The following is a 9,963-nucleotide window of genomic DNA, read 5'->3' on the forward strand; positions in this document are numbered from 1 at the left end:
GTGCTGCCGCTGCAAGGACAGGAAGCATTGAGAGTTTCTGCAGCAGTGGCTGGCCTGAGATAATGCCATTGTATGAGCAGCCCGAGCGGCCTCTCCCAGCGCTGGGAGCCCAGGGCCTGGCGTCTGGCGGCCTGGCCCATGGCCAGCCGGGTGCTGGACTCCACAGGGAGGGTGGCCAGCCCCACGGCAGCTTCGCGCGCAGTCCGGACCGCGCCTCGCCGCGCAGAGGAAATCTGGCGAGGCCTCCAGACTTGATGGCTTCTTCTTTACGAGGCCCCTCTTTTTTTTTTTTTTCCTTTTTTTTTTTTTTTTTTTCCACTTCACTCAGCTAGTGGTGTTCACCCTGGGCTCTCAGGGAACTATTTAAAGTCACAAGCCATAAATGAGCTGGGGACAGGATTATTCAAAAAGTCATACTTTGCTACCCCAAAATGCCGATTATGTTCCTCGCACTTTTTAAATAGCAGCCATTTGCTACCACCATTACACAGAATAAAAGATTCATTTCAGCAGGCCAGTTCTCTGATTTTTTTATTTTTTACCCCTTTTAATTCTTGCAGGTTTATTTAAGATATATGTTCTGTTTAAAAGAGACATTGTTCTTAGCACACAAAGGAGTTCAAGGATGTGGCATCAGTGTGTTCCCACCCACCATTTGCTCTGATTTTCTGAAAAAAAATCATGTTAGTCCCAGTGCAAGTACAAAATCTACGTGAAAGAAAAAAAAAAAAAATCACACAAGTACGATATAATGCAGACAGCATCTGGTGCCTCTGTTACTGAGAAGCCACATTTTACAGTCCAGGCAGCTTCTCCAAAAGAAATGTTCATATGCCTTCCAAACATACATTTACACATAAACATAAATGCTCATCATGTCATCATGTTGGATTTATAGATCTTAAGTGTTCTGTTGAAATGACAGCAAATGGAGCAACAGGAGGTACAGCTACTTAGTGAGAATGACAATGTTTTCATTTTCAAAAGTATCAGATATTTATTAAAATCTCTGGAAATTATTGTAAGACAAGGAATAATTTCTTATATCAGCATTAAATAAATCTATTCCAGTTCTTACACTAAATAACCTCTAAAACAGTATGTAGTAATTCATAGCTTAACTTTATCATAAAATAACAAGTGTTTCAACAGGCGAGTTACCTTCCTGTATTTGTTTTATTAAAATATTTCACAGAAGCCTATCATTAAGTAATACAAATTTAATTTATTATGTATTATGTATTAAAGCAGTAAAATTACTACAGCAGCAAGCCTGTTCCTAACTTAATTTCCTAAACTGCATATGCAAAAGTGGTCTGCTATTTCAGACACTGCACTTAACCTGATTCTACAGAGGGGCTATGTGGAGTAAGATCTCGTCTGTGAGACTGATAATCCATACACCATGAAGAAGTCAAAGTCCCCAGATTCAAACAGTTATGGCTGTGTTAGATAACAATTTGCGTTAAGAGAAAGATTTCACAAATAAATTGTGACATAGTTTTTAAAATTAGTGCTTAAAATAGTTTTTAAATGCTTTTAAAACTTGCTTTCTTGAATTTTCAAATTTTGAATCCTCTCAAGGAATTGCATTTTCAAACTGCATTGTAATCCAGAATACTTTAGTATAACAACTTTCATATTTTTTAAGTCACACTACTTGTGGAGGAAAGGCTTCAAAGGAATATGAGATAACAAATTATTCAAAGCTCTGCATAATTAAAACAATTTTGATATACTCTGGAATAATATAATAGCAATTAAACTATTTCACACTTCTCAGCCAAACTAATATGGGTGTCAAAAAGTGGCTTATTACAAAATAGGTATAATTTAAAATAAATTTACAACAAGTTATGTTCACACTGGATCTATCAATATAAACAAAATACTTAAAGAGTGACATATGTAAAAACAAAGTGATGAGTAATTCTAATCACAACACATCAACTTGACAGGTCCTGAAGGTCTCATTTTTGGAGATGATTGCTCAATTAATACAAAGAAGAAGAAAAAAAAAAATGTTTGCTTTTGAACAATTAAGGCCAAGAAACTGAATTACAAGCTTCTCAGTTCCTCTAAAAGTTGTAGTAGACAACAAGGGTTAACATTTTCCTTGTCATGCTTATTATTTCCATGTAGTGACAACACAGAAAAACTGGTAGCAGCTTAGACATGACCTTGGAGTTACCCTACTGAATGTACTTCTCTGAGTGTCTCCTTTGGACTGATCCACCTGGTTGTCCAAAGATCCAGTAAATATTTGCACGCACCAAGTAAGGAAGTAGCACTTTCTGTGTAGAGCTAGTAACAAGACACAACATCTCAGCTCTGTGTCAACAGCGAAAAACAAACAGTAGCTGCTAGTAGAGAACATCAACTTTCATGTAACAGCCAGCACTCAGCTACTCATGACCGTGACCTACACACTTTATCACACTTCGATCTGCATTGTGAAGGCAGAGACTAGATCGGTGGCCGCCCACAGTGCAGCCATGCAGGCTCTCTGGTCCTAACATGATCTTGTCGGTTCTCTTCTCCATTTTTCTTCCTGATATGTTCTACCTCTTTAAGCAGGTGTAACAGAAACTCTGTGAAGGAAGATGAGAAGTATCTATGTAAGTGTTGGTCTCAAAAACATGTGGCTGCAACCCAGTGGTAAACATGAGTGTTGCACACCGACTACTACTAGTGGTAGGAGACAGAAATCAAACTGCAAGGGGCACTGCAACCTTTGTCACCAAATAGGTTAAAATGCAGTCAAATTTAATGAGAAGCTGGAATACAGTATCTTACCATGTGCACCTATTTTTCTATCCAGGAAGAATCCTATTTAAACAACAGTGGCAATGTTTTTTTTCTAACTGTGGTGAGTCCTGGTCTGTCTTACAGGTCTACCATCTAGTCTTTCCCACCAAGTAGAGCAATTTATTAATTCTGAACAAATACAGAATACCTTGCGTTTCAGTAAATTATTTATGAGTCAAATAGTTAAAAATAATTTGCTGAAGGGAACTAGCTTTACAGAACTTCAAGTAAAACAGGGGCTTTATAGAATCAAGAATCTATCTAGTCTGAGATCAAAAAGGGTCTGGCAAAATAAGGGTCTGGCAAAATCCTTAACTAAGACTTTATGCATTTCCCTTTTTTAATTGCACGTTTTTCTTCAGCCTCCTGCATAAAGCACTTTGGGCTGCAGTTTCATGTTGATCTACTCATATACTACTTTTCAGCAGGATCCACATTGCTAAATATTAAGGTTTTAGTATTAAGGTTTTTATATTATCAACCTTGATTTGGAATAGAAGTTCAAGGCAACTGAACTATCAGAGGGAGGTCAGAAAATATTATCTTTTTCCTTCCCCACTCTATTTCAGTTGCATAAAATGAAGATTTTCATAGTTTGGCAAAAAAAAAAAAAAAAAAAAAAAAACACACACACAAAAAACCACAGTGTAGTCCAAGCTAAGTGCTAAGGCAACCCAGGTTTGTAAAAGGGTGAAATCCTTTATAGTTTGGGGCAGATTTTGGATCTCTACTGGAGGAACTCCAGAAAACCATTTTATTGCAACACTTTGCACAGCCCCAAAAATGACATAGATTATATTTGTGTAGAGTTTAAAAGAATATGAGAGCCAGGTTCTGTTTCATCATTTTTGACTGTTGTTTTTGTTTGTTTGTTTGTTTGTTTTGTTGTTTTGTTTTGTTTTGTTTTGTTTTAAAGAGAAGAGTGCCAAAACATGCAGAAAGAAACCAAAAAAAAAGTCCACAACAAAATAGTTTTTCAACAGATGAGGAGTTGAATGGTGAAAGAAGGATGGTTCTTTAATGAAAAGGATCCATAGTCAAGCAAGAGAACAGGTGTAAAAATAAATGTTTATAATGAGCTCAAGAAGGATTAGAACAATAAGTAGTTGGAATTCTTTCGCCTCTGCCCTTTCACCCATACAAGTTCCAGGGTTCAGGTGTGATGCTCAAGTGATAATTTTAGACCAAAGTAATGGCAAGGAATTTTGTGATCAATAATTTGCTGTGGTTGGTGGCTTCAAGACTGTTGTTAAGTGACATGCCACAAAGCAGAAATCAATATTCAGATCTGCAAATACTAAAAATCATGACACTTCACCAGGAACAAAACTCCCCACAGAGCACATGACAGAATAGGATTATAGCAAAGTTAGGGAACCAAAGTTTCAATGTTTTGTGATTACAACCAAGCTACAGTTTATCAAATGAACTTTTTGAATATTTCTCAAACTGTTTGTAGCTGGACATCCGTGTCACAACTGTATTTTCTTTTCCGTGTTCCCAAGGTTTCCCCGAGTTTCCTCCTCTCCTCAGAACTCCTCTCTGCTTGCCCATTCCTGCAGTCTTTCTACCCATACCACACACTTCTGCAGTGACCTCTGCCCCATATTTTTCACTACTACTATTAATACTAGGAGTACTGCTACCATTAGTACCAGTGGTACTAGTAGTACCACTGGAGTACTATTTCTTCTTCCACATCTGCCCACTAGTAGGTTCAACAATACCAGCAGAAAGCCCAGGCTATTAAGCCCTCTTGTGGACCATCATGATGGGAGCAAGAAGATTGGGATGAATGGAAAAATAATTACCTTCCATATGTGGTCAGAATGCAAAACATTGTCAGCAACAGATTTATATGCAAGCTGTGGAAAGTGGTACACTATAGCAACTGTAGACGTTTCTGCTCCTTTTCACTCAGTGTACAATTCCTACTACGTTCCCTTTCTACATTCCTTAGTCTTTCCACATCTTATACCTCTCATTTGTCCTTCTCCCAACCTTATGGTCTCCCTCAACTGATCTCTTCTCCTTTTTTCCAACTATTTGCATTTTAAGTTATCTTCCTTTCTTCAGGGTGCCAGAAAGAGGAGGAGAAAAATATAGGAACTGCCTCTGTCCAACTTTCACAGCTCAAGACTAGTTGTAGAAAAGGCCTTCCTTAACCTCTGCTACTGTGTTCTGTGGCATGCTTGGTAGTGTCAGAGGCTTTTTATTAGCTTGAAATGTAGTGAAAAATCCAAGCATATAAAATTATTTTGTTGTTGTTGTTTATTTATTTATTTATTTCAGTAAAATTATAGGAGGTACATCTCCTGTACTCCACAGCTCCACAGTAATTCCCTGCTTGCCTCTAAGCATCTGAAATTTCAAGTCCATGTGCCAAATAAGATAGCTGCCAGATTATTGCAATTTAGTATTAATTAAACACCAAAACACTAAAACATGGGTAAGGAATGTACTTTTCCAAATCTCATCTTTAGAGGATTAATTATATTCTGTTTACATTAGAAAATGACACCAAAGGTGCTATGTGCCAGAAACTCTTAGAGGAAATTTTCCATCCAAATTATTTCAGTTTGACAGTATTAAGATGTTAAAATGGGAGGTATGGGCATCTGGGTAGGGGCTTGAGAAAGTGCAAAGTGTGATTAATTCCTGTGTGATCACTGTGGTATGATCCAGAAGGAAATTCCAGAAGAGAATTCCAGCAGGAAAATAAAATTCCAGATTCCCTGCCCATTCAAAGATGTGGTCCGTGGAGTAATTTTTGCTCTTAATACAAAATTAAGTCCATGTTGAAAATGAAAGTGTTTTTGAAAATCTTTCTTCAAAACTCAATCTCTTATTGCTCAAAAATAAAAACAAAGTATTAGGAACCTTACACAAGTTCAAAGATAATTAAGAAGAGGCAAAGGTTTTAGGTGACTGAATAGAGGCAAAAGCCAGCCCGGATCCCCATGGCACAGCCTTTCTTTCCCCTGCTTTTTACCTGACACAAGAGAGGAGATGAGGGGGAGAAAATGAGAAGAAAAAAAATGTTTGAACTATGATATCAGAAAGGAAAAAACTTACAGTTCTGCACAGCACATGGTCATTTTTGGCTTCTTGTGACAGGTTCCTGGAATAGAGCATGCTGCTGCTCTGGGAATAGGTGAATTCTGAATAAGGGCTTGTGGGGAGACTACGTTTCCCAAGAAGTCTGCACCTAGAGAAAGGAATCCACAGTACAATGAAAGATGTGATCCTGCTGATATACTACTTAAGAAAACAAACTAAACTGGTAAAATTGTATATCAAGAGGAATTCACCCTTATATCATTTGGGAAAGATAACAATTTTAGAGGATAAAGTTGTCTTATCTAATAAAAGTCAAAAGAATAGCACAAAAACGTAAGTTAAGTGAAACAATGGGAATAAACAGTTCTTAAATGAAGTGGAACAGCAAGAATGTAAATCTGGCTGATGGTTTAGGTAAGAAAAAAAAAAGAAAAAAAAAAAAAACATTAAAGTGATTTGCATGTTTAAAAGCAAAAATAATCAGAGATTGCATATTTTCTGCTTTTCATTATTCTTCTTATCATTGAAGACAACCGTCTGTACAGACCATATCCTTGCTCGGTGTAAATTAAAACAAATACTAATTTTTTAACAGATAATTTCAATTTACATGCATTATATATTTTTATACCCTTTCTAGATATGGAAGCCATGCTACATGTTCTTGCTTCCTACTGAGGAGCAACCAGTTTTCAAATACCTTATCTGTACAATAAAATCAAGCAAAGGACAGGCTGACTCACATGCTTGCTGATAGACATTACAGCATTACAATGTAAGGAAATAAAGTAATGCAGGATTAACACAAGTCTTTTCAGAGGCACTACTCCAAGTTTTCTATTGCTTTGAACAGCACCTATAAAGTGGCAGTGACAATTTACTCTTCTTGCAGATTGAATATACAAGATTCCAGAGGCAACTACTTTGTTGCAGTTTTGTTGTTGTTGTTGCTGTTTTTGTTTTTTTTGTTTGTTTTCACAGCACTCACATTAAGAATTATATGCATTAGTTAATTTACCAGATATAAACTGCATGCCATTCTTTAAGCTTGTTTTCAGTTGCACTGGGAATAACTCCTTAAGCAACAACAACAACAACAAAAACCACTTGTAGATAGCAGATGCATGTGAACTACCACATTTCGTAAAATGTCTGAACAGGTCACATCTTACAGCTGTTGATGTTTAAAAATGCTGTTTACAGAAACAAATGCAACATGGAGACCACACATGTCGTATTTAGCATTTTGGGTATGGATAATGTTTTGTTACACCTTATGAAACAAGTTACAGCAAGCAGGTTTTCATCTTGAAATGTTACTTACAGTTCAAAGGAGGGCCTTGTGTGGAATGGACCTTATTGGTGAGATACCCATCATTTAATTTTTTTGTAGTGTAGCTAATAATTAGCGTTTTATTAGGAGTTTGAATAAATAGGGCCATCCCTAGACTCAGGAAATTTTAAAATGCACACACAAAGCCATTTTTCTGTCCTCTTTATGTCTTGATATTTCCCAAATGCACTATGTTGTAGCACAAAATGTCCTGATTAAAGATAACCAGTTACTTAATAACAATTAGCACTATTACTCTCATTTAATTTTCTTAAACTGCAGAAGCAATGAGGACAGGCCACCAGGGAGAAGTTTGCTTTAGTAAAGTCCTGTTAAGACTTGATAATACCAAGCTTAGTAAACAGCAACTATTAAATTGGCACTTGCTTATACAACTGGTTCCCCTGCTGCAGCCCTCTACTACTTCAGGGAGTAAGTTGCAAAGCTAGTGTATCTAAACCAAACCATTCACATATGCCTGTCCGGAGAAATTAAGCTTGGGTACAAATCTGTCATGAGTCATCAACACATTTTTTTTTCGCTCATCAGGTTAAAATAGAAATTAAAAGTTATTTTCAGAAAGACCCAAATACAACCTCTGTTATTTTGCCCAAATTGTCTTCCAGATCACAGTCCCGCATGCTAAGAGCATAAAATAGAGTAAAACCAATCTCAACCACTGCTGGGTTCACTTTGTCATCAGTCAGAAAAGTAAGAAATGTACCTGCTCTGGTGCTGCTGGCCAGGGATTTCCGGGCACAGTCTCCATTTGGAAAAAGGACACAGGGAATGGCAATTTCAGCTAAGGTTTCACAATCACTACCAGCCTGGAAGGTAGGACTATGGGATTTAAAACAACTTATACCATCATCATGAAGTTGTGCTTTGGGGGTGATTTCCCCCTTGGATATTCATTCATGGCATATCTATCTTTATGGCATAACTGTAGGATCTTAAAAAGCATTTCTGAAACACAATTTTTTTTTTTATATTTGTATGTTAGTATGCTAGGTTGTATCAAATTCCAGAAATCTTCCCAGGAAAGACACTCTGGCTTGCAAATAAACTCACACACAAAAATTCAGCTGCAAGTTTTGAGATTTTTTGGTAGCTCTTCAATATTTACATTACTACAGCAAAAAGTGCTACAATATGGAAGCTTCAGTGACAGAAAAAATGACTGACCTGGATTTGTTTTGTATTTGAGGTAAAAGTATGGAAATTGAACAAATGGATTGTGATTACTAAGTTTTAAATTTGGAATCCTATTTGTACTCTCTTATTATTATTTCCATGTCTCTTTATCATATGACTAAGCATTAGCACAACTAGTAATCATTCCCTTCTATTTTTTTTTTTTGTCTTTAAGATATGGCATTGTGAAAGTTTTATTCTTATAAGTATTTTTCTTACAGACATTTCATTTTAAAATCTCACCAAAAATATTTCCCTGACTTCATTGACCATTATCTTTATTATTATTATTATTATTATTATTATTATTATTATTATTATTATTATTATTATTATTATTATTATTATTATTATTATTGTAATAGTTATATTTACTTAATTTCTAGTCAAGAGCCCAGAACTCTGATTTCTTAATTTCAGTTTAGGTACCAGTCTTACATATATATGTGCATGCACACACCCCTCCCTCCCAGCTTACACTAAGCCGGGACATAAGTTTACTTCAGCAAGATGCTTGTTTTGGAGAAGTCAGCACGTGCTCCTGTAGTAGGCACATCTTCACAGGTGCTCCTTACAGGAGGTGCTGCTCTGTCAGGCAAGGATACTCATAGTATCATTAGCCCTCTAATGTTTATACAATCTTCTAATAGTAGTAACCTGTGTTAATTTCCACAGCTATATACTGAAATTTTGGCACATGTTTAATGTAAGCAGGTCCAGTCCTGTAGTCCCAGCACAGGCAAGTCTCCAACAACTCAGTGAACCAGCAATTTGCCTGGCTAAATAAAAGGCATGATTTCATTACATTCATACTTTAATACACCCAGAAAGAAGAACTGAAAATCCTCCCTCAATGCTCAGTTCTTATATTCTCAGCGTTGACATCCAGCCGGACAGATATCTTGATGTTTCACATAATTCTATCAGCTAATCCCTTAATACTATTAAGAAAAAAAATGAAAACATGGGCCTGAAATCACAAGGCTACAAGAACCTCCTTTCAGTTTCACAGAGAGAACTGCAATGGGCACACCAAAAGCACAATTTCCTAGCCCTTATAAATTGCCATCAAAGCTGAATGCAGGAAGAAGACAACAGACCAGCAGCCACCACACACACACCCCAAAACCTTCAGCCTGCTCATACCAAAGTGAGCATGCTGACATTTTCATGTGGTTGACTAACTTTTCTTTATGGCTACCATAAATTTAACTTGTTATAATTACTGTCAATAAAATTAATGAAATTACAGGCTGCTCAACAAAAGGAATATCAATCTGTAGCATTTTATTAGGTCAGTAAGACCTTCATTTATCACTGGTACACTTTGTGTAAGGCAGGGATTTGGCTCACGATTTGTAACTGTTGTAATTTCTTAAAGCTACATTCCAGGATCTTAGAAGCATCTAATATATTGATTCTGCTTGCTTGATCAAGAAAATGCTTCTCAAATTAAGGAGAACTTCTGAAAGACTTTCTAAAGACTTAGTATACCTTCAGTACTGAGCCAAATGCAAAAAGAATAGCAGGTTAGAAAACAAAATGAAGCAAATTTTCATAAACTGCCA

General features: G+C 36.5%; 1 long non-coding RNA gene across 1 annotated transcript; it reads right to left on the reverse strand.

Moving 5' to 3' along the window:
* Positions 1-591: 591 nt before the first annotated feature.
* On the reverse strand, positions 592-8,035 carry LOC106017655 (uncharacterized). The gene is made up of 3 exons (XR_005263068.2): positions 7,926-8,035; positions 5,884-6,016; positions 592-2,591 (listed from the first exon to the last, which is right to left on the reverse strand). It is a non-coding gene; the product is annotated as an uncharacterized lncRNA (long non-coding RNA).
* Positions 8,036-9,963: the final 1,928 nt, after the last annotated feature.

The sequence above is a fragment of the Anas platyrhynchos genome, chromosome 2 (assembly GCF_047663525.1).
Source record: "Anas platyrhynchos isolate ZD024472 breed Pekin duck chromosome 2, IASCAAS_PekinDuck_T2T, whole genome shotgun sequence".
Taxonomy (NCBI): domain Eukaryota; kingdom Metazoa; phylum Chordata; class Aves; order Anseriformes; family Anatidae; genus Anas; species Anas platyrhynchos.